We start from the raw sequence: 26043 nt of genomic DNA on the forward strand, positions 1-26043 counted from the left end.
CCGCGTCCTCTGCTCCCCCCCACCCCTCCCGCCCCACTCTCGTCCTCTCTAACCATCCACGGTTCCACGAATATACTTGTTTGCACTTTGAAACGCGATTGCGGGGCGCGAAACGCTCGAGATGCCGGCCCGGACGGGTTCCCGCGAGCACGGCAACCCTTCCACGCTGTGCAAATACTGCGCCAACGTGTTTGTTCTTTGTCCCTTTGTCCGGCGCAGCGGATCGCCGAGCTCGCGAATTATCAGCGACAATTTGCAGCCAACAATACGCGAGATTGAGGTACCGGAATTCATGGCGGAGCCATTTATGGTGGAAGAGTTTGTTGGAATTTTTTAATGCGGAAAGTGAAAATTGTTTTATGTTAATTGTAGAAAATGTAGATCAATTGATAATATCTTTCTTCTTTTAATAATTGTTATAAGTTAGCATTATTGCAACGATCTGCTCAAATTGTTCTATTAACCTTGGAATTTGATATCTGACCTATGCACTTTTGTCATAAATGCATAAAATCATTGGTAGACTGCAAAATAAAAATTGTTCACGTTAATCGTAAGGAACGTAAGTTGATTTAAAATATTTGTCCACTTTTAATAATTATAGTAAGTTGAAATTAACGCAACAACATGCTCAAATTGTTCTACTGACCTTGGAATTTGATATCTGATCTTATGCAGCTTTGTCATAAATGCATAAAATCCGCGGTCTAGTCATTAGTGCTTGGTATTATTAGTCAGATTGACTTCAATCTTCGCAGACGTCTTCCGCGGATGTCCCAGTTTCGTTTGAATTCAAATTAAGCCGATATTTGCAGAACTCTATTCCTGGAAGTTCAACATTCCGGTTTTCAACGACTGCGAAGATTGATTTTATGATCAGGCCGACGTGAACGTCCAATATTTTTCATCACTCCGGCACCTGAGAAGCTTTGATATATTCTGTAAAGATTGCATAATATATTCAGAAAATTTCATATTCGTGTTTCTATTAGTTCGATTTAAATAATTCCCGAAAGTCGTTTCTATTCGTCGAGGTTAGGGAAGCTCGAGCTTCTCTGCAAAGTGCTTCCGTCAAACTATTGTAACTTTCAGTAGGATATATATATTCTTATAAATATATTAATATTCTCCAATGCTCGACTAATGCGTCCACGAAGGCTTGATTCTCATATCTTCGTTCATTTCGTCGTAGAAAAATTCTGAAATGTACCGTAACTCACCGCCGACTTCAATGAACCACCCAAAAATATTAACAAATTGCTGCGAAGCCGATAATCTTCCTACGATAAACGCAGAGTTTCGTAAACTATAATATTAAATATAATATAATACGTTCAAGTATTATGCTTACTTTGAAGTGCTGCAACTTCGTGAAAAAAAAATCGCAACAGCGTTCTCTTTGTCTTCCAATTAAAGGGAAACGTTCGACTGCGGACGCCATCTCTGGAAAATATCTGACGCAGTCCATATGTTATATTCCGTCGAACTTGGCAATTTTCGGTGTGACAAACATGGCCTCGCATTTAAAGGGTTACAGCGGCGAGGGCGCGTCGAAGTTAAAATCGAGGAACGGTATCTTGAAGTAGAGGTTTCAAGCTTTAATTTAAAAAAAGAATCATCGTCCTACGATGAACGAACAACGAACGAGCGTGTCAAATAGACAACCGTGCGCGTAGACGCGAGAGCCGTGCGCGTAGACGCAGGAGTCCGTGCGCGTAGACGCAGGAGTCCGTGCGCGTAGACGCCAGAGTCCGTGCGTGTCAGACCGTTCGCCTCGCACTTACCGGTTCGCCGATCCGTCGATCGAGGAATCGCGATCGGAGACAATTAACGCGAGAACCTTCGCAGGAACTTCCGCGAGAATATCTGGAGGAGAGCTCCTCGAACCGAGTGAAATTTAAGTTGGTCGAAAAAAAAGAAAAGAAGGATAGAAGAGGACTGCCGTGAGTTAATCGGCGTAAGTTCCTCGAGAGCTCCACTCCCGCCATATTAGAAGCGCCGGAGGCGTTCTCGAGAGCTGTGCCAGCCCGTGTTCGCCGTAATGGGGTGTTTTTTCGTCCCTCGATACTCGACGGTGTAATTACGTTGAACGGGGACACCGGTGACACGCCGAGAGAGAGAGAGAGAAAGCCCGGCTTCGCCTCTCGCGACGTTTAAAACTTTAAAAGGTTACCCGGCGTCCCGAAGTTCATCGCGTTACGCCGCGCCGGACGTAAACCCCGTGAACGGTGTTCCTCGCGGAAACGTTAAACGTTTTAGCACAATTATATCCCGCCGCGGCGATCATTCGGACCGCCCTCACCTGGCCGCGAAAGACTTTTCGATGAAACGCGATGCCGATAGTGAAACGTGTTAATGGCGATGCTGCGTTGCCGCTTTAGGGAACCGGCCGAGCATCCAACCGACTAAGTGCGAATCCCAATTATATCGCGAATGTCGTCGGCGAGGTTAACTGAAGTTTTGTGAAACGGCTTGAAAAAAATGATCTCGAAAGAAAGGTTATGTGAACTATAAATATTCTTAGCTTCGAACTGAACAAAATTGTACAGACACTTTCTCTTTGTGTCAGCAAAAATAGCGACGGTGGGTAAAATAGAGTTTCACATCTTTTTTTATTGTTTTGCAGTCGCTGAAATTTTGAAGACACTTTCGCAGAAAATAGTTGCATTGTGCTAGTGTAAGTGTAGGTATTACTGCGGTTTCTCAAGGCGAATTTTGACAGAGAAAATAAGAACTTTTACCCTAAGCTATTCTTATTAGTCTTTAATTTGAATATTTATTTTTCGCAAAATATTGCATCTTCGAAGGCGCGAATTTCATTTAAAAAACGTAACGTAAAGAAACGACGCGTGTGCACGCGTATCTATTGCTTAGGTTATGTATTTATTATTACGAGCTGAGTACTGTGGAGGTTTCGATCACTGCGCGTCAAGCTGACATAACCTAATTTCTCTTAAATGTACACACACACACAGCTACAATTAATCATGATCAAGATATTCTCACTGTAGCACTTTACAAATTAGGTATATATTAGGTATTTTACGATCATGCGTGTTCCGCGTCGGCTCGTCGAGAACTGCGCCGTGTTAATAAATAATATTTGAGGTTAGCTGATGAGGGCAGATAATTCGCGCTGAGATTGCGCACAAAAATGAACAACTTCTTTGTTTTATTTTATTAATTTAACGATTATTCGAGCCTCGCATTTCGTTTTCATAGTCGTTGACGATCGGTAACTATAAAATCGCGCAATCTCAGCGCGAATTAAATACAAAATTATTGTAATCCGAGCACGCGTTGAAACAAAAACAGCGAAAAGGCACAATAAATACAGTCATTCGAATAACAGTTTCTCTGAAAAACAATTTAATCGCTGCTTCGAATTTCACCTGTCAATTTTTCTCGCAAAATACCTAAACAAATAAATAAATAAATAACAGCACGGTTGATACCAGATTAAATAAATAAACAGCGCGCTCATTAAGCAGCTGCGTTCGATCGATGCGCCTGAATTGTTGTTAGCAATAAATGCTCCGGATCGGTCGTTAAACGGATTTATAGAGTGCCTAAACGGACAACGGCTGGGCGCCGTTCGTTTCGGTGACTGCATTCATAATGGATTTATTGAACGTAACGCCGGGGGGACCGGCGTTTCCTGAAACATTCGAAAAGTGTATAGGAAACAGGTGCTCGATCGATCTCCAGAATCTCGTGCTTTACGAGCTCACGACGGAACCACGAATATTTATATATTATAATAAATATATATTAATTATTACATATTATATTAATATATATATTATAATAAATATATATTAATTATTACATATTATATTAATATATATATATATGTATATTATATATATTCGTATCATAATACGAAATATCGCCACTTAGTTACGACGAGTATACTCGTCGCGAAAAAATGTCAATATTCAGCATTATAACGAGTACGCTCGTCACGAAGGAGTAACAATATTTCGTATTATGACGAATATACTCGTCATGACTAAGTTGCAATATTTCGTATTATGACGAGTATACTCGTCGCGAAGAAATGGCAATATTTCGTACTACGGCGAGTATACTCGTCATGGAATAAATAGCAATATTTCGGCAATATACTCGACGAGTATACTCGTCATGGAATAAATATCAATATTTCGGTAATATACTCGACGAGTATACTCGCCATAAAATAAATAGCAATATTTCGGCAATATACTCAACGAATATACCCGTCATGGAATAAATAGCAATATTTCGGCAATATACTCGACGAGTATACTCGTCATGGAATAAATAGCAATATTTCGGCAATATACTCGACGAGTATACTCGTCGCGACGGAACAGCAGTACATTCGTATTTCGACGAGTATACTCGCATCTTGCTGAACAAATAAAAAGAGATCACAGGGTAGATAGAATATTAACAGCAACGAGCCGCCCTCTGCGCCGTGATTTTTAGACGGGGTCCGCCATGAGACCGCGTGTCTCAAGGCATAATTATCATCGCCTGGAGAGAGGTTCGAACGTTCGACAAGCGTGTTTACTTGTTGCTCGTCGAGTGGCTCGCGAGTGAACTGTTTAAAATGCGGCCGTCGTTCCTCACGGCGCGGCAGCGCGCGTCCGTGAGAGAGACTGGCAGCGCCGTGCGCGTGAAACAGGAAAATGAAAAGACTGGGGGAACGGGGGGCCGCGGGGAATCTGACTGCACAGTTCCCAGCGCACGTGTGTCTACCGTACACGGCTGGTGTCGCGAACGATCCGCCGTTTACCGGACGAACGTAACCCGATACCGACTGTCCCCACGGTCTCTTTGTCTACCGACGGGCTATACCGGTTGCGTAATAATTAGCCAGGATCGAGATCGCGTAGCTCTGTGATCAGGCGAGATAATTAGCGAATTATCGTCGGACGTCCGCGTCGACGTTCGCGATTAATATTCCGCTCGGTTTACTGGAACGAGGCTGCGGCCTTAAAGCGACGCGCGTATTCTTTCGTTTCGGGACGGCCCGCCAATGTCGCAACGATATCTCCGATTATTTATGATTTTGTTTTAAAATTTGTAAAATAAATATATATGAAATAAATATAAAATGAATATATATAAATATATATATGAAATAAATGTAAAATGAATATATATATATATATATATAAATATATATGAAATAAATATAAAATGAGTATATATAAATATATATGAAATATAAATATAAAATGAGTATATATAAATATATATGAAATAAATATAAAATGAATATATATAAATATATATAAAATGAATATGCATAAATCCATATAAATATACATATATAATAAAATAATTGTTTTTACTGTTTACTTCAAATTGTACAAAAAGATTATTATTCAAATTATATCAATTATATTAAAAAGAAATACAGAGCGAATTTAAATCGTCGATATTTAAACTGATGCAATTTCTTTGAAAAAAATCGTGCGACCATAAATCTAGCGTCATTTTAAAGCTTGGAGATTCTGCTTTCTAATTCCGTCGCTCAATCAAGCGAAGAATTTCGAGGAATTTATTATTCGATTTATTATTTTTCGATATTATATTAGATATTATATATTTTATTACTATTCGATTTATTATTTATTATTCGAGGAGTTTATTATAATATACAATAAAATAACCATTTTTAGGGTTCACCTAAAATTGTACAAAAAATTATTACTCGAATTATATCAATTATATTAAAAATATATCAATTATATGTTAAAAAGAAATACAGCGAATTCAAATCGTCGATATTTAAACTGATGCAATTTCTTTGAAAAAAATCGTGCGACCATAAATCTAGTGTCATTTTAGAGCCCGAAGTTTCCGCTTTCGTTCTTCGCCGCTCGTTCGTTTCTACGAGATTTCTTTTTTAAATAAACAAATAAGATTTCACGGTGTCCAGGAAACGCGCATGGTTCGAAATAATTTAATAATGAATTTTCCCGAAACACTGTATTCCGCGTGCCATTATTTTCAGCGGAATCACGCGGTGCAATTCAGGGGGTGAACGAAATTCCAGGCGGCTCCTGCGGCCGGAGTAATTAAAAAAACGGGGTTCTGGCTTTTAATAAGTGTCGGGAGCGGTCGGGGTAGTAGCGAGTCGTTGCGTTAATGAGGTTGTTCCGCGCGCAGGATCAGGCCCGGTACACCAGCGTTCTTCTAATGATTTCATTATCCTTCATCGAGCCGTGTGTAAACCGAACCACCTCGCGAGTCATCCCCTCGCGCGGTTTCCAGTTTCAACGATCCGTCCTCCAAACAAGGGGCGGTCGCGCGACACGCGCGCGCCAATTTCGGTAACAACAATTATAATTTGTAAGCTAATCGATTTTCAACATGTAAATGCGCAAACAACGTTTCATCAATAATAACAAATAATAAAGGCGTGTCTATATAAATATATATAATATAAATATAATATACGTATATATCAATATAAATTGTATAATATGAATATATGAATATAAATATAAATATATATCAATATAAATAACAATATAAATATAACATAAGTATACATCAATATAAATACAAATATAATATAAGCATATATCAATATAAATATAAATATATATCACTATAAATATAATATAAATATGTATCAATATAGATATAAATATAATATCAGTATACATTAATATAAATATAAATATATATCACTATAAATATAATATAAATATGTATCAATATAGATATAAATATAATATCAGTATACATTAATATAAATATAAATATATATCACTATAAATATAATATAAATATGTATCAATATAGATATAAATATAATATCAGTATACATTAATATAAATATAAATATATATCACTATAAATATAATATAAATATGTATCAATATAGATATAAATATAATATCAGTATACATTAATATAAATAGAAATATATATCACTATAAATATAATATAAATATGTATCAATATAGATATAAATATAATATCAGTATAGATCAATATAAATATAATATAAGTATATATCAATATAAATATAAATATAAATATGAATATAATATTAATATGTATCACTATAAATATAATATAAATATACATCACTATAAATATAATATAAATATGTATCATATATATATATATATATATATATATCTATCATATATAAATATATATATATATATCAATGTAAATATAAATATAATATAAGTATACGTCAATAAAAATATAAATATAAGCGATTTTTGTTCGCGTCGGTTGACGCGCTGCTGCGGCGATTCTCCCGGGCTTTTTCTATTCTCGAATGTATTTGATATCAGGCCACGGGGGCGGAGCCGAGCGCGCAGCCCTCGGCTCCGAAGGGATCAAAGGACAAGACGCCCCCGTCCCGGAACGCGCTGACATTTCGCCCGGGAGTGCTTTGACATTTGCGATTTCTATCAAGAGCCTCCGGTGTGCAGTCGATTTTACCTGTACGCGACGCGCCGGTCTGTTCGAAAAGAAATTTCCATCTCGCGTTGCCTCGACAGAGATCGGTTCACAGTGTTAATTAACGGCCTGCATTTCCGTTCTTTTACTGCGACGATGATTCGCCCCTTTCTCTCTCTCTCTCTCGATTCCATTCTCGATTTCTGTCTCTCTCTCTCTCGATTTCATTGTCGATTTCTCTCTCTCTCTCTCTCTCTCTCTCTCTCTCTCTCCAATACATTGGATTCTCTTGACAAAAATAATTATTAATTAATTCTTTTGATAGAAATAATTATTAATTAATTCTCATGATAGAAATAATTATTAATTAATTCTCTTGATAGAAATAATTATTAATTAATTCTCTTGATAATTATAATTGCTAGTGGTTTGGTGAAATACGGACAGAATACAGCAAATTCTCAACAAATACAGAAACAAATTTAAAACAAAATCAGTAAATCAGCGAATCATTTACCGGTAATAGTAATTAATATGTAATTAACGCTTATCTTGACAAAAATAATTGGATGCTCTTGATAGAAATAATTGGATTCTCTTAATAAAAATAATTAGATTCTCTTGATAAAAATAATTGGATGCTCTTGATAGAAATAATTATTACTTAAATCCATCGATAAAAATAATTATCAATTAATTCTCTCGATAAGAATAATGATCAATTAATCCTCTTGATAAAAATAATTATCAATTAATTCTCTCGATAAGTATAATTATCGATTAATTCTCTTGATAAAAATAATTATCAATTAATTCTCCTGATAAAAATAATCATCAACCAATTCGTTTGATAATTATAATCGCAAGTGGTTTAGTAAAAAAAGAAAAAGAGTACAATAAATTCTCAACAAATTCAGTGACAAATGTCAAAACAAAATCAGTAAATTCTCTCAAATAAAATGGACTATTTTTGCGTCGTCTCGTCTTTATAATTACCAATTGTCAATAACTATAAAAACGATCCTATCGTGGCTCGAATAATCTCGTCTCCTCTTCCCAAATTGTCCATGTTTGTTTTCCAGACTGTGAACGTCAATTAGGGTGAATTTACACGGATCCTGATTTCTACAAATGAATTTCCGTGTAGTTTCGCAAGAGAGAGAGAGAGAGAGAGAGAGAGAGAGAGACCGAGAAAGCATGAACTGGATCCGCGCGTACCACGCGATTCTCTAAATTTGATGAAGAAACTTGCCGATCGCGACGCGATCGTAAGTAATGTAAAAGTTGTGATATCGGTGAAACGGCCCGCACGAAATTACGAAGTTCTAGGCTTCGCGGTGGCGGCAGAGTAGGGGCGGCGGAGTGGGGGTAGCGGAGTGGGGGAGAGAGAGAGGCGGTTCTTGTAACGAAGCGAGCGGCGTGATTCGGAGGGGGAATTACACCGCGCGTCGTCGTTGGGGAACGAGATGCTTAACCCCGTTCCAGATTGTTAAGTCCTCGCGTACCGCTAACTTACGATCTGCCGTTTTAGGCGATCTCCCTCGGCAAACCATCTCTTGATGAACTTCAACGCGGAGGAGGAGGATCGATCAATTGCACTCTGAGCATTTCTTTCCACGTCTTCGGGAATTTCGTGTCGCGGCGGTGGTACACTCCCCTACGAAAGTATCGGGACGCTCGCACAGATAATCGCAAATAAATTTCAGGAACCGATAATAGGATATTCTTATTATTTCTTCGATTTATTTCAAGCTCTTAAGTCTATTAAAATGTAATTATATATATTCAATAATATAATAGAAGAATATAATTCAATTTGTATATAAATTGAATTTTGTAATATGTAAAAGTATGAATATATGAAAATTGTAATAATAATATCATATTGTGTTACATATAATATTAATAATAATATTATATAATAATAGTGTAATATATATTATTATATAATATTATAATAATAATAAAATATAATAATAATTATAATATCATATATATATATTGTAATATATACATAGTTATAATAATTATAATTGTAATAAAAAATACAACAAAAACAACGCGAATTTTATAAAAGAAAATTCAATTTTCTCTTCGATGATGTGTTCACAACGAATCAGCAGGTGTCCTAATAATTTTGGAGTGGGCTGTACTCTTGCGTTCGCGCCGTTCAGATTTCTCCGTGCATAATGCTGCCCGAACGGGGGTCGATCTTCGCTTTAATAGCTAATGGATTTTACATACAGCGGATTTTTATGCGAAACAACGAACCGTCCGCGTTGATTTTAATGAAATTGAATTTAACTAACAACATTTAACTACGAGAGAAATACATGATGTATCGACATTTAAAAATTCTAGTTTCTAAGTCGAATTTCTAGTATTTAATTTCTTCTTTTTAATAGCAGTTTCCATTACGACGGAATCTTTTCACTTATTTCGAATTGCAATTATTCAATTTTGTCATCGAAAAGAAACGATTAAACGATCAAGCATTTCGAGCATTTAATTCCGTCGCCTCGGATCACAAAATGATCCAAAAAAGAATTTTTATAAAAAAACGCTACTTTGAACCGTGCACGGTTCCCGGCAAGAAAATTGAAACGGTCGAAGCAAGCGACCTTCGTACCTGCAATTATCTTGCAACGCATTAAGCGTTGGAGCCCGGCGTGCAAATTCAACGAAGCGGACGGAACGGCGACGTTTCGTTGATTCGGGAGACGGGGCCGAGTGTCCGCGGGTCTCTTCATTTAATTAACGCGTTTCCGTGGAAGTAATAATAAACATCTGCGGATCGTTCGCGGGGCCTTGGGCTCGAGGATCGTCCCAGCAATTTTTTTCCCGCCCGCCTTGACCGCGATGCTGTTCAATTATCGCGCATTAAATGCAGCGCTCCAAGCGACTTCGATGCGACCCGACGCAACCAGACGCAACCCGACTCGACGCGACTCGACTCGACTCAACGCGACGCGAACCGACGCGACTCGACTCGACTAGACTCGACGCGACCCGACTCGACTCGACTCGACTCGACCCGACGCGACTCGACTCGACCCGACGCGACCCGACTCGACTAGACTCGACGCGACCCGACTCGACTCGACTCGACCCGACGCGACGCAACTCGACTCGACTCGACCCGACGCAACGCAACTCGACGCGACGCAACTCGACGCGACGCAACTCGACGCGACTCGACTCGACTCGACTCGACGTGACTCGACGCGACTCGACTAGACTCGACGCGACCCGACTCGACGTAACGAGGGAGCGGCCGGAAGGCAATTGCAGCGCGCACGCAATTAAAACGATCATCGAATTGGTTGGGTCGATGGGTTTGTCGCGGCATATCGATATCCGGTCCGATTGTAGGCGGTCTGTATATTCCGTGCAATTAGAGGTAATTGCGCCGTTAACTCTATTTCATGCTAATTACGCGGGCGTGTGCGCGCAGGTGTTAGAAAGTATCGCCAATCGCCCGTACCGATATAATCCCCCCTCTTTACGGTATCGGGCCGTTGCCGTAGCCGACGTGTGCATCCTACTTAATTAGCCGTCGCGAAATATCGCTAGAATAAATTCGCCACCGGATCGATTTATCGCCGTTATCTTTCAATGGTGGTGCAGGATAAATGTAGGCATTACTGCGGACGCGTCCAAATACCGTGATACGTATTTTTATAAATATAATAAAATGCTAACAATTTCATAGCGTGCGATCTTCTAAACATATGAATCTCGTAATTTTTTATGCGCCTAATATCGATAATTTTTTTATAAGGTAAAGATAATATAACATATTAATAATATATAATTTATTATTTATTATTAATATTTATTATTATTATTATAATTAATAATATATAATAATATAGCATAATTCACCTAAAATTGACTTTCGATATTCCGACGCTTATAAAAACGTTCAGGTCGCTTATGAAATGCTTGTAAATGACAGCTGTGAACGCCGATTCGAAAGGCGCGAATTTATATTTTAATTAATAATATAAGCTATTTTTCGTTTTAGCGTTATTTTTAGATAAAGTAACCGTTGCTTCGATTGACAAAATTTTTCGTTACCGGATTACGGTAAATTCTCTCGCGATTGTCCCGCGGCTTCTGAAACAGAGACCGACGATTTTAGAGAGGTTATATTAGAGGAGACGGCCTCGTAATATATAAAATAATATATAAAACAATATGCTATACATCCTGTCCGTTGCCGTTCTACCAAAGAATTCTTCGCCCAAAAGTGTTTGTCAGCGTGCAACGTGGACCGATATATATATTGTATATATATATATATATGTATATATTCAATATGGAGGACAAGGTCGGCCGAGGGTTGCGAGGCGAGGCGAAGAACCGTGGAAAATAAATCGAGGCTCGTCGTCGTGACTTCTGCCATTTTGTCCCGGTCGCAGCAACAGGTACAGCCCTCGTTTCTTTTCAAAGTCGAATGAGAATGCATTGATAATTGGGCGACGACACCGCTGCGCCGTTGCCAAGCGTCGGCCGTACGCGCCGGAACTGTCTTTCGACAGCGGATAACTGATAACATCGAAGCGGAAGAGATTAAGAGAGAGTTACGTACTTCGTTACATACTGTCTCACCGTTGGAAAAAAATTATATAATTAATATTATTATTAATTAAATTAATTAAATTATATCAATATTATTATTAAAAATTATATATATTAATATTTAAAAAAATATTTGGTTTATCCTTGACCGACCGACGATCACGAATAGAATGCGGTGTAACAGGTTGCGTCTAATCTAACATCGCGTTTACATTATAGAAATAGAAATCTTTTGTTAATAGTTATACAGATTTCGTTGTTAAATCTTGTTTGAGACTGCTCTCGCTAATTTGATTAAAACGTGTAATACGAAGAATATTGTATATTTATCGTGTATATTTATCTGTTACTCAGGTTATGTATTACAGGTTATGTGTCTCTATTATTACGAGCCGAATACGTACTGTGGACGTTTCGATCATCCGCGCGTCAAGCTCGCATAACCCAATTTCTCTTAAATGTACACAGCCACGCGCGCGCACACACAGTTACAATTTCTAGGATCAAGATATTCTCACTGTACCGCTTTACAAAAATTAGCTGTAGGTGTTCCGCGATCGAGCGTGTTCGCGCCGGCTCGTCGACGACACTGCGCGCCGTATAGGTTAAGATACGTAGTTCGGTAAAAATCCGCGGCAATGTTCACGCATTAGTAAAAAGCTGTGCAACATATGCTGTGTTGGTAAATGATATTTGAGGATGAACGATAGCGACAGCGTGCATCTTATCGAAGCTACGATCGCTGTATCTAAAAATAAAGCTAAAACGAATAGCTTATTATTAATTACCAAAGCATAAATGCCTTTCGAATAAGAGTTAGGAAATTGAACCTGTTGGCATATAGAAGGCTTCTATTTTTTTTTTAAATTTATCGAATACAAACTTGAACAATGTGAAAATACTTTTGGAAAATAGCATAGCACATTTTAGTGTCATCTCGGAGTCGGCGATCGAAACGCGAAGGGTTTTAAATTCGTCGACGACTGTAAAAACGAGGCCGCGAGGCCTCGAAACAATAATACGTGTCTCCTCTAATATAACCTCTCTAAAATCGTTCGGTCTCTGTTTCACAAGCCGCGGGACAATCGGAGAGAATTTACCGTAACCCTCGGGACGCTCGGGAACGAAGACGCGCATCGAAAAACCGTGTTCCTAATCCAGTTTGCGAGCAGCGACAAGCCCCGCAGCCACTTCACCGGAAAGTTCGACAAATCCGCGTGGAAACGCCCGCGATCCTCGCGTTCTCGAGCCGGAAATAAGCGAATAATTGGAGAGACTTGGCAGGATGGCGGCTCGATCCGCTTGCTTTTCGGTGCTCGTCGCGTATTTATTCGCGCGTCCCGTTCCGTTCCGTCCCGTCCCCACCATTCCGCCCGGTCCCCTTCACTCCGCCCCGTCGCCCCCCCTCGCGGCAAACTCGATTCCGCGTAGGCTCCGGCGGCTCGAGGAAGCAGGCTCCGCTCGTCTCTCGGTCTCAGATTTATCGTTTCGGTCTGCTCGTGCCGGCGCTAACAAGGTGGAGGGGGGACGCCGCCCGGGAAACGAATCCCGGCAAATGAACGGCGCTTGTTTACCCCCTCCATTCGGGGTTCCGTCTGCGGCACACGTCGCGCCGCCGTCGCGGCGTTTTCTTCCGCTCCAGAGGTACACGCCACGCGTCAAGCATCGCACGCTCCGCTGCGATATTCAACTTTCGATCGGACTGAATCCTCTTCGCTCGCCTCGCTTCGCCTCGCTCGCTCGCTCGCTCGCACTCGTCCCGCGGTGCACAAGCGATAATACCGCTGTCTCCCGCACGAACGGATCGGCAAGTTTTGCTCCCCGTTGAAGAAAGCAATTTGATGAATAGTTAATTTGCTCGCTCACGCCCGCGCGGAACTCGAGCCTCGAGGTTTTATATATACAGTCGGAGGTGTTCGTACACCTTTTCAAGCGCAATAAATTCTTTTCACACCGGACCAAATGACCTGATTCTCTTTTTAACGGCGGATGCTGTAGTCTATCGGACTAAAATGCGTTTCCTTTTTTGTAGCTTTACTCTTGGTTTCTTTTTTTACGAGAAAAATGAGTAATGCACTCGTGTCTTTTGCGTTCACTTCGACTGGGCTGAAAATTTCATGAATTCATCTGTTGCTGATTAATAATATATCTGAACAGTTTTTGGAATATGTGGAGGAAAAAGTGTTGAGAAAAAAGACGAATTAATTGTTCGTTTGCGATCACGGATTAGCGATTAATAATTGCAGATTAGCAAATGTAATAATAATAGTAATAATAATCATAATAATAATAATAACTTTATTTATCAATAGGATGTACCCTTTGTTACAAGTAATAATATAATAATTATTATTAGTATTATTACAAATAATAGTATAAAAATTATGATCAGTATTATTACGAATAATAATATAATAATTATTAATACTATTACGAGTAATAATATAATAATTATTATTAATAATAAATAATTATAAATAAATAATATAAATAAATAAATAATAATAAATAATTATTAATTATTAATAGTAATAAAATAGAAAAATTTAAAACTAAAAAAAGAAAAGGGAAAAAGAGAAAGAGAAAAAGATCGCAAAACTTAAATATAAAAACTTGTGAGAAGAATAAAAACAATTATGAGCAATAATCATGAGTACTGATTTATTCTAGTAGCGATCGATCGATCAATGATTACGATCACCATTGCGTCGATTCACAAAACTGGTTGTAACTTATAAAATATAAGTAATATGTTGCTTTACTCGAAATCGATTTTATTCGGATTTATTCAATTGCACAAATAAATTCTACGGTCGGATTCTTTTTACTCTTCGAGTTGCATTTCAAGATGCTTCTCGTTCTTCGAGTTTTTAATTTTTACGGCATGATAAACCGAAAAGTTTATTCGTAACGCTCGCGTTTTCTCGGTGGTTATCCGCGAGACGGACGGGAATTCCGGGTACGCGTCTAAACCGGAATGTAAAGTTCTCGGTTCTGCTCCTGTATCGAAGAATTTCCAACCCCTACTATCCACCCCAGGGGATGTAAAACGTCTGTACGTAGTTCGTGCGCCAGAGAACGTTGAATTCTTGATCTTCCATCCGCGTGCAAAACCTTTCAACCCCTGCTTAAAGCACCGGCTGCAAAATATCTGTATACATATATACAGGTTGTCCCAAAAATGTCTCGCAAACCGGAAATGGCGGGTTCCTCGGATCATTCGAAGCAGCTTCTTCCTTTACAAAAATGTTCTCCGAGGCACCGTTAACGAGTTATCAACGAAAAACAGTGCGCCAATAAGAATCGAGTACGGCTGACGCGTGGCGGCCCAGCCAACCAGCGCGCGAAGCCCGGCTCCGCTCATTGGCTCGGTCGCCTCGCGCCAGCCGAGCTCGCCTCTCATTGGCGCACTGTTTTTCGTTGATAACTCGTGAACGGTGCGTCGGAGAAAATTTTTGTAAAGGAAAAAGTTGCTTCGAACGATCCGAGGAACCCGCCACTTTCGGATTGCGAGACATTTTTGGGACAGCCTGTGTATATATAATGTATATATATTCAACACATATTTAATATATTCCTGTTCGCAATTTCGCGCCAAAATTCGCGTCCGCGAGCAACGAATAGCATTCCGAATTTTTATCGTCTCGCTCGCGTTTCGTTCGACCGGATCCGAGAAATAGCCACCGCCTGGTCTCGTAAAAAATTGCCGTCGGTAGAGGTCGATTCGTCGTTACGAATTTGCGATTGCATGCGAGGGAAACGTTTCTCATAGGTGACCTCCTCTTGCGGTTTAGGTTAAGGGGCGGATATCGCGTCGGACCGTTTTCTCTTCTTTCGCCGTTCCCTTTCGGTCCCTGCGCGAACCAATTTATTTCTTCGTTCGTTTTCGATCCAATAACATTTATTCGTGTCTCCGCGCGGACAGTGCACAATTCCTCCGTTTCGCGGAATCAAGACGGGAAACAATAATAGAACGCAGCTGCGATTTTAATTCATTTTTACGGTCGTTCCAATCTTACGATATGCTTATCTGCGCGGGCAGATAATTTTTTATCTCGTCGCGGAGTAAATCCGGAAGAAAAATTCAACGTTAATTATATAATAATAAACATGTGGAATAATTTTAATGCAACAATTACTTAAATTAATTTTGACACAACGATTATCTGAATTGAATTTAATGCAAGGATTATTTAAATTAAATTTAATGCAAGGATTACTTAAATTATATCTAATACAACGATTATTTAAATTAAATTTGACACAACAATTAATTATAATGCAACATAATTAAAATACATGTATTGCAATCGGATTGCAGATTTTATGCTTGACAAAAATGAATAAATTAAATAATAATAAAAACATCGATATATGTGTGTACATTCTCGCAACTTATTGCAATAGAGACAAATTTTTTCTTGGTTCCAGAATGTTGAAATTCAACAACAACGTTTTTATTTAGCACAAATATTCGTTCGATATTCTCTCAAGATATATTTATAATCTTTGCGACAAAATATCGCGAATTCGGAGTATCAAGAACCGGAAATAATTTAAAAAAAATTACATTCAATTTAAAAAAAGCTTCTCTTTCAAATTGAATTATAACAAATCAACGATTAATTGAATTCAAGTAAAAAAAAGATCGACACGTCTTACACGATAAATACGAAGTTAATTGTGCTCGAGAACAAGCAAAGGGCACAGTAATTGGTTACCTCGCGGTAACTCTTGACACGTTTGGAAATTTACACGAACGACTCGCCGGATTTATTCGAGTATCTCGGCGAGTATTTCTTCGGAACAGAAACAAATCCTCATCTTTCCATCATTTGACCCGGCGGATTACACTCCGATACGGTATTCAAAAAACGTTCGACCCTGGGATAGCGGGGAACAAGTGGGGTCCTGGCTACCTCCGCCGGATGCCTCCGTGTTCCCGGTTGCATCCCGTGCGAACACGTTATCGTGGCTGAATCGAATTTATTTTCCCCTCGGCACCGGCGAAAAAACACGCCAAGCAAACAAAAGCAGAAACGAGCTACGAGGAGATAAATGTGTATCCAAGATACCGGGAACACGCCGCACCGTGCTGTTCCGCGTTCCTGGGGAAAGGGGGAGAAGCTGCTCCTTTCAACCCTCCCGGTCAGAAAAAACTTTAAACATCCCTTAATCGTTAAATTCGTTCGCGGGGGTGAAACGGATAGGAAAAAGGAGCAACGGGAAACATCAAACGCGTGGGAAAAAATCTCTCTTAATCTCTCTCTCTCTCTCTCTCTCTCTCTCTCTCTCTCTCTGTCTCATGTACTCTCTCGATTTCTCCCTCTCTCTCTCTTTCGCTCGATTTTTCTCCCCAAATTTCTCTCTCTCTCTCTCCCTCTCTCGTCCACTCTCTCGATTTCTCTCTCTCTCTCTCTCTCTCTCAATCTCTCTCTACATCTCGCTCTCTCTCAATCTTTCTCTCTCTCTCTCCTTCTCGATTTCTCTCTCTCTCTCTCTCGCGATTTCTCTCCCTCTCACTCTCTCTTTCAATTTCTCTCTCTCTCTCTCTCTCTCTCAATCTCTCTCTCCCTCGCTCGATTTTTCTCCCTCAATTTCTCTCTCTCTCTCTCTCTCTCTCAATTTCTCTCTCGCGTGCACTCTCTCGATTTCTCTCTCTCGTGGACTCTCTCGATTTCTCTCTCTCTCTCTCTCTCTCGACTTTTCTTTCTCTCCCGATTTCTCTCTCTCTCTCTCTATTTCTCTCCCTCTCACTCTCTCTTTCAATTTCTCTCTCTCGCTCGATTTTTCTCCCTTAATTTCTCTCTCTCTCTCCCCCTCAATTTCTCTCTCTCTCTCTCTCTCTCTCTCTATCTCTACATCTTCCTTTCTCTCTCTCGCTCTCTCTCTCTTTTTCTATACCTCTCTCTCCTCTCTTTTTCTCTCTCTACACTTGTCTCTCTCTCTCTCTCTCTCTCTACATCTCCATTTCTCTCTCGCTCTCTCTCTCTCTTTTTCTCTTTTTCTGTACCTCTCTCTATACCTGTCTCTCTCTCTCTCTCTCTCTCTCTCTTTCGCTGTGTCCGTCCGTCAGCCCATCTCTCCTTCCCCCGCCGTTTCCGTCACCGCACCCGACAATGTCGCCCGACCGTCGTAAACAAAGTCTCGGAACCGGGCGGACAACAGAGTTCGTTCGATCGTAATTCCATCAGATCGATGGTGCATCGACCTATGCAAACTTGTTTACGTTCTTTTACTCGTGTTGCGTTTATATCCGGACGGCGAAGCTATTTCCAGAGACGCGCTCGGGGTGAGAAACCATTAGACGGAGAGTAATGGCGGAAGTAAATGAATTTTCCCTGTCATCGGGAAACGAACACTGGCTGATCCTGTCTTCCCAATTTGTTTCTCCGACGGTTTTCTTTCGGAGACAGTTTTTTATTATCGAAACTTATTTATTTACCCATTTATTTACTTATCTATTTACCTATTTATTTATTTATCTATTTATTTATGTGTTTATTTATCTATTTATTTTTGTATTTATTTATCTGTTTATTTATGTATTTATTTATTTATGTATTTATCTAGTTGTTTATTTATCTATTTATTTATTTGTTTATTTACTTATGCGTCTATTTATCTATTATTTATGTATTTATCTAGTTATGTATTTGTTTATTTATTTTTCTATTTATTTATTTATTTATTTATGCGAGAATCCATTAGCAGCTCGTAAAGTATAAATAATATTAAATCGAGGCGTGTAGACATAGCAGTTTAAGAGAAAATTATATAACGATTTTTCTATTACATGTATAATCGTAAAATAATTTGTTAGACCTCGTTGAATGTAAGATTTAATCTCTTGGGGACGGAGAATTTTTAACGAACATCTTATAGAAGAGGAAAATTGCGAGGAAAATAGAGGTGCTGGGAAAATGTGTGTGTGTGTGTGTGAGAAAGTCTCGAGCAGCTTGAGGGAATAGAGGCGAACTTCAGTAAATTAGCACCTTAAGTTAGAGTGGGTGTTACCGAACGCTAAACATCGAGAGAGAGAGCATGAGAAATTGAGTCCGCGGAAGATGGAAAAACTTCTGGGAACGGGTAGTTACCTAGGAAATGGGAAATTTCGTTGAATATCATATCAATTTCAGAAAACTTCTGGGAACTTAACAGGCTGGCAAATCGCTTCGGAACAAACAAGTTCGGCTAGAGTAGTCTCGCATGCCAGACGTTCTCGTTGCAGTCACTTCGAGTCGTAAAATGTTCAAGAGAAACTAAGAGAAAGATCGTGGGATCTCGGACAAAGTTCTGAGAAATCTATGGACAAACGGGAAAAGGCTGAGGAAAAATTGCTAGGCGGTTAAGAAAAATCGTGGGCCCAAAAAAAAATTTCTTCGGACCATAGAAAAAGATTATAGAATCTAAGAAAGAGTAGCAGAACGTGCTGAAAAATTACGGGGACTTAGAAAAAATTCTAGAGCCTAAGAAAAGATCGTGGGGTCTATGAAAGAAAAATCGTTGGGCCCAAGAAAATATAGATTGCAGAAAATAAAATACGAGGCCTGAGAAAAAATTGTAGTGGCTGAGAAAAAAATTGTAGGATCTAAGAGAAATTTATAGAGAGCCTAGGAAAAAATATGGGCCCAGAAAAAATTTCTTCGGACCATAGAAAAAAATCATAGAATCTAAGAAAGAGTAGCAGAACGTGCAGGAAAATTACGGGGACTTAGGCAAAATTCTAGAGCCTAAGAAAAAATTGTGGGGTTTATGAAAGAATAATCGTTGGGCCCAAGAAAAAGTTGCAGATTGCAAAGAAAAAATACGAGGCCTGAGAAAAAATTGTTGTACCTGAGAAAAAAATTGTAGGACCTAAGAGAAATTTATAGAGAGCCTAGGAAAAAATATGGGCCCTAAGAAAGAATTTTGTGGTCTATGAAGAAAATTGTAGGATCCAAGGAAAATTACGGGGACTTAGAAAAAATTCTGGAGCCTAAGAAAAAATTGAGGGGCCTATGAAAAAAAATCGTTGGGCCCAAGAAAAAGTTGCAGATTGCAAAAAAAGAAATACGAGGCCTGAGAAAAAATTGTAGTGTCTGAGAAAAAAATTGTAGGATCTAAGAAAAATTTATAGAGAACCTAGAAAAAAATATGGGGCCTGAGAAAGAATTCTGTGGTCTACGAAAAAATTGTAAGATCCAAGAAAAATTCGTAGTGAGTCTAAGAAAAAATGTGGGCCCTAAGGAAAAGTTCTGTGGACTGTGAGAAAAATCGTAGATCCTAAGCGGGCGTCACATAACCTAGAAAAAAATTGTCGGGCCTTACAAAAAATTGTGGGACACTCATAAAAAATATTGACGCAGCTGAAACGCCGCACTGTAACAAATAATTCTCATGGAATTAGAACGCTCGAGAAGCGCTGTAAGAATTGACTACGCCCTCCCCCCTCCCCCAGGTAAACAGAGGGAGCGAGCGAGAAAGAGAGCGAGAGATTGCACTTACTTAGAAATGACACATTTGCCGTGTAACAAGCCGGGCGCGGCGTACTGAAATAATAGAATAGGCGGGAGCTTCGGTTTCGTCGAGTTGGATCACGTTCCGCGGCGGCTGGTTCTCTCCCGCAGCAGCGGGGCTGAGCCTGGTTGGTGTATTTGAAAAGGCCGGATGCCGGAAGTTTGTCCCCGGGGCTGCGGAAAAGTTGCCCTGGGAAATGCTCTCGCCGGCCGCGCTTTCCATTCCCATCTTCCCGGCGAAACTTCCACCTGGCGGCGGCGGCGGGAGGAGGAGAGGAGTGGGGGGACGAACGGAGAGTGCAGCCACGCAGCCAGCCCCCTCCCCGTGCGCTCGCTCGCATGAACCGCAACTTCCGGTTCTCCATTTACGAAATGGCGGCGCTTCACGGTTCACGGAGGAGCCCGCCCAAAAGATCAAAGCCGAGCTATTTTATATACCCCGCGAATTTTTCTGCGAGACGACTCGCTCGCGTTCTCTTATTAGCTTCACCGAGGTCTCGTACTTTTCGGAAATACGGAACGTCGACGGGGAACGCGCGATGAAAAGGATTAACCATTGACCAGAATAGGATGAATCATTAAACGAGGACGATTGAATGCGAAGTTGTGCTAACGGGCAGAGTTGTGCCGATTGAATTACATCGTGATTTAATTGCGTGATATTTGAATTATGTTGTAATTCGATTACATGTTATTTGAATTATGTTATAATTCGATTACATTGTATCTGAATTATGTTGTAATTCGATTACATTGTATTTGAATTACACTGTACTTCAATTACACTGCATTCGAACCACGTCGTATTTGAATTACATTTTGTAATTGTCAGTTACAATGTAACTGAATTTCGAATTACAATGTAATTGAATTGCAATGTAACCGAATTACAATGTAATCGAATTACAATGTAATCGAATTACAATGTAATCGAATTACAATATAATTGAATTACAATGTAACTGAATTACAATGTAACCGAATTACAAATTACAATGTAACCGAATTACAAATTACAATGTAACCGAATTACAAATTACAATGTAACCGAATTACAAATTACAATGTAATTGAATTATTTTGTAATTATAATTCCTTGAGTAACTAAATTGTAATTCCGCGCTATTAATACTTTATATTCACCGAAAGCCTATCGCTAAGTTTTTCAATGATTATGCAGTACGTAAAAGAAGTTACGTAATATTAATCCAAATACTTCATTGTATCATGAATAAATTTGTCGTCGGTATTTTTGACAAACTGTCCAACTGTTCATCCTCGATTTTAAAAGAACTATTCCACAGAAACTTCCTCATTTGTTAGGACACAAATAACAGACTCGATTAGGCGTTAAAATCGCATCGATTAGCGTTCACGCCAGCCAGTCAGATCCTCGGCACACAATGCCAATTCAATGCGACCATTTGAAACGGGCTTCGAACAACGTTCTACGGCCGCGGATCGTTTCGGAACCGAGCACGCAAGAATCAGTGCAGCCGGCGAGATTTCTCGGACCGATTCGCATCACGCGAGCAACACACACACACACAATGACTTGTTGCATCCGTCGAACCCCTTCCGCGACGCGACGTCATAACGCGCCCGATATGCTCGCGATTCAACAAGTGATTTTTATTTATCAGCCTAAAGCAGCCACGAAAGCTTTGCGACCAGAAATCGCGGGACCGCGAAAGAGAGGTTGGGAAATCATCGGAGCGTAACGGAGAGAACCGTTGAAAGCAGCGATCGCGGTGAACTGAAATGAGAAGGTCGCGCGCACTCGAACGCAGCCGAACGGCGACGGACGCAGCCGAACGCAGCCGAACGACGCCGCGCGCGTTCGTGCGAGCCGGCTCGGCGCGAAGTGTCGCCGATTGGGCGACGGATTACGAACGCTTGATCTCGACTTACGGCGCATTTAGCATGCTAGATTTATACAACTTAAAGATATTATATTTATTATATATTATATATATTTATTTATTTAAAGATATTGTATTATATTTATTATATTCGACTCGTTAAACTTGTTAAGAGAATAAATAAATCATTGCTGATTTCCTGCATCTTGCAGTTAATCTAGAGAATTTTTATTTTGCATAAAAATCCGCAGTCTGAAAGTATATATACTTACACATATTATATACATATTTCTTCTTTTAATAATTTTAATAAATTCACAGTAACATATTTCTTCTTCTAATAATTTTAATAAATTCACAATAACATATTTCTTCATCCAATAGCACCAATACTTTAACAATAATATATTTAATAAATAGAGTCTCTAACAAAAATGTATAAGAATAAAATTTTCTCCAACTCTAACAGGATCGCAGCGTCAATAATTGAGTCGCACACTTTTTGCACGTAATTCGAATCGGCGTGGACTGTCACTACGAAAGTGCATATTTCTAAAATTCGAACCGGGAAATTACCGGCAGTTCATTATCGTCTTCCTTTAACATCGTCAGCTGCTGCAACAATATCCCTCAGCCAATTAACAGATTGTATTCGTCGCCGTTCCCTTTCTTTGACCGTTTCCAAGTAGTCGGCCACCTAATTTCTCAGACGGCGCTCGTACAATTCCGCTTCCCGATCACGTTAGCGTCCCTTTCCCCGAATTCCCGGCGACGTCGGCGAACATTTCCCAACTCCTTGTCCCGTTAACACACTTACCGTCCCCTTTACCGTATTTGCCGAGCGACTGACCCTTTTTAATAATGCACACTGGGACCTGTCCTCGTTCGCCCCACTCCGCCGCCTCGCCGCCTCCCACTGCCGCTCCGCTGCTCCCCTCCGCCACGCCGCTGCCCCCACCGCCGCGCCGCTAGCCCCTCTCCGCCGCTCCGCTGTCCCCACCGGCGCGTCGCTAGCCCCCCTCGGCGGGCTTCGGCAGCCGTAGCGCAGCGAGGACGCCGCGGCAGTTCGTTCGCCCGATTTCGCGCCGGAGCAATATCCATCGCGTCCCATCTTCGCATAATTAATCCCCTCGAAAGCCATGAACCACGTCGGGAATCGCAGCGTCCTCGATTTTCGGGCAATCTCCTTGACCCCAGGGATCTCCTCGACGAGATTTCGACGTCGTCCGATTCATCAGGATCACGACATAATCCGTCGCCGATACACCGTCGTTTTTTTCTTCTTTGTCCTTTATCAAAGGTCCCGGTAAATGGCTCGTAAAAGTAATCGAACTACCTGTCAGCCCTTTCTCATCATCACTGAACCCTTTCGGATCCCCCCCTCTTCGTGCTGATCCTTCAATTCTCGAGCGGAGCTCGAAACGGTTTTCGTCGTTCGATCGTCGACGAGGAATTTCTTCGGAGCGAAGTTACGTCGATGTTCCGGACGATGCGGGTAGCGTTTCGAACATTGTTCCGAATTCTCCGCCGTTTCGAAGTACGAAACTTTTAAACATTTTCGAGAACTGCCGCCTTTGCATTTTTATTCCGGCAACTGTTTGCCGAAGTGCGGTTCACATTTTCCGGCTTCGCGGCAGTTTCAGCCGAATAAATGGGAATCGCTGGGTTTTATGCATTTGTGGCGGAAGTTGGTGGATCGAATGCGAAACTGTGAGGGCGGTAGGAGAACTGTAAAATGTTGCGAGGTTAACGTTGATGTATTAAAACTGTTGGAAGATGAAATGTACTATTATTAATTTATTAAAACTGTTGGAAGAAGAAATATAATATTGTTAATGTATTATAACTGTTGGAAGAAGAAATATATTATTGTCAATTTATTAAAACTATTGGAAGATGAAATAGATTATTATTAATTAATTAAAACTGTTGGAAGGAGGAACACGTAATTGTTAATGTATTAAAACTGTCGTGGAAGAAGAAATATATTGACATAACCTTGATATTACCTTGACATAACCTTGACATAACCTTTGAACTTGACCTTCGAGTCCTTAAGAAATGTCATTTAAATTGCCAAAGATGCGTTCACCAGCGAAAACTCCTGAAGCCCGCCAGCAGGGCACAGTAACCAGATCTCCTGAAATAATAGATCAGAACAATGAAAGGAAAGAAGAATATTTCGTCCGAAAATAAAAGGAGACAAGCATCCACTAAAAAAAAAAAAAAAACAAAGAAAGAAGAATAAACCGGGACCAACCAAAGGAGAAAAGGAAACGAGGGAAGCGTAATGCCGTCGGGTGTGAAGAATGATATAATTCCGGGCAGAAACGAAGTGCAAGAAATTTTCTTCGAGGTTCGTCGAAAAAACCGTGTTCGCTTAAAACGGAAAGAATGAGAAAGCGTGAAAAAGCTTCCGAGAGAATTCTCATTCTCCTAAAAAAGGAAGAAAAGATTCGGGAAATCTCATTCGGAAAAGTCTTTAAAAAGAAAAGATAAGAAAAGCGATAAAAATCTAGGAAAAAATGTTGGCCAAGAATGGGTAGGATGAATGTCCTTGAAAAAAATTCTCACTGGCTGCTTATGAGGCTGACGATCGATTTTCTTAACGCTCGCCGAAAAGAATTACATCCGAAGAACGTTCGAAAATGGCCGCTGCTGGGAATTTAATCGGAAACTTTCGAACGGCGGCTTATAAAAATATCATCGGCGTCGCGCGGCTCTCCCACGCGGCGGCGTTGCATCCCATTAAAGATGCATTACCTCGGCTTTTCCCGCGCTCGGCTTCCCACGCCACGCCCCCCTCCCCCTGCCCTGCCGCTCGGTCGCGCCAGCGCCGCGTCTCCGGAACGAAACATTTGGAAGATTAAAAAATAAAACGGAGCCGCGGTCGTCCGTCGTTGCGACGCACAGAGCGTGCTACTGAAACTACCCTTCTTCTCAACGTATCTTTGCACGTGGCCTAATATCCAGTGGCGTCGAATTCGACTGCCTAATAAGACAGGGCCCCTGAAAATTCAGTTTTCTAACTAGAATTGCGAGATTAATTAATCAATTGAAAATAATGCGATAACGTTTTCTAAATTCATTAAACGTTTCCACGGTTTTCAATTCGAGGTTAATTCGAATTTAATTCGAGTTTAATTCGAGTTTAATTCGAGGTTAATTCGAATTTAATTCGAGTTTAATTCGAATTTAATTCGAGTTTAATTCGAGTTTAATTCAAATTTAATTCGAGTTTAATTCGAGTTTAATTCGTGTTTAATTCGAATTTAATTCGAGTTTAATTCGAGTTTAATTCAAATTTAATTCGAGTTTAATTCGAGTTTAATTCGTGTTTAATTCGAATTTAATTCGAGTTTAATTCAAATTTAATTCGAGTTTAATTCGAGTTTAATTCGTGTTTAATTCGAATTTAATTCGAATTTAAGTCGAGTTTACTTAGACCGAACATCTGGCATCAATGTGAGCTATATAAAACAGTTACAGGTACGATTGTCGTTTGATCTGAATCGATTTAAAAAAATTTGAGGTTACATTTTCGTTCGAATCTTGTTCATACATTTTAACGTATCGTAGGCACTTCACAGAATATTTACGGGAAACAAAAGATTTAAAAACGGATTAAGCACGGTTATTACTTGACGCTTAAAAAAATCTTCGTGCAAAAGTGTGGA

The 26043-nt window shown here is 39.9% G+C and overlaps 1 long non-coding RNA gene across 1 annotated transcript; it reads right to left on the bottom strand.

Moving 5' to 3' along the window:
* Positions 1-11226: 11226 nt before the first annotated feature.
* Positions 11227-14296, bottom strand: LOC143261125 (uncharacterized). Its single transcript, XR_013035342.1, has 3 exons — positions 12411-14296; positions 11632-11973; positions 11227-11541 (listed from the first exon to the last, which is right to left on the bottom strand). It is a non-coding gene; the product is annotated as an uncharacterized LOC143261125 (long non-coding RNA).
* Between the last annotated feature and the right edge of the window lie 11747 nt (positions 14297-26043).

Source organism: Megalopta genalis, unplaced genomic scaffold (assembly GCF_051020955.1).
Source record: "Megalopta genalis isolate 19385.01 unplaced genomic scaffold, iyMegGena1_principal scaffold0037, whole genome shotgun sequence".
Classification (NCBI taxonomy): Eukaryota; Metazoa; Arthropoda; class Insecta; order Hymenoptera; family Halictidae; genus Megalopta; species Megalopta genalis.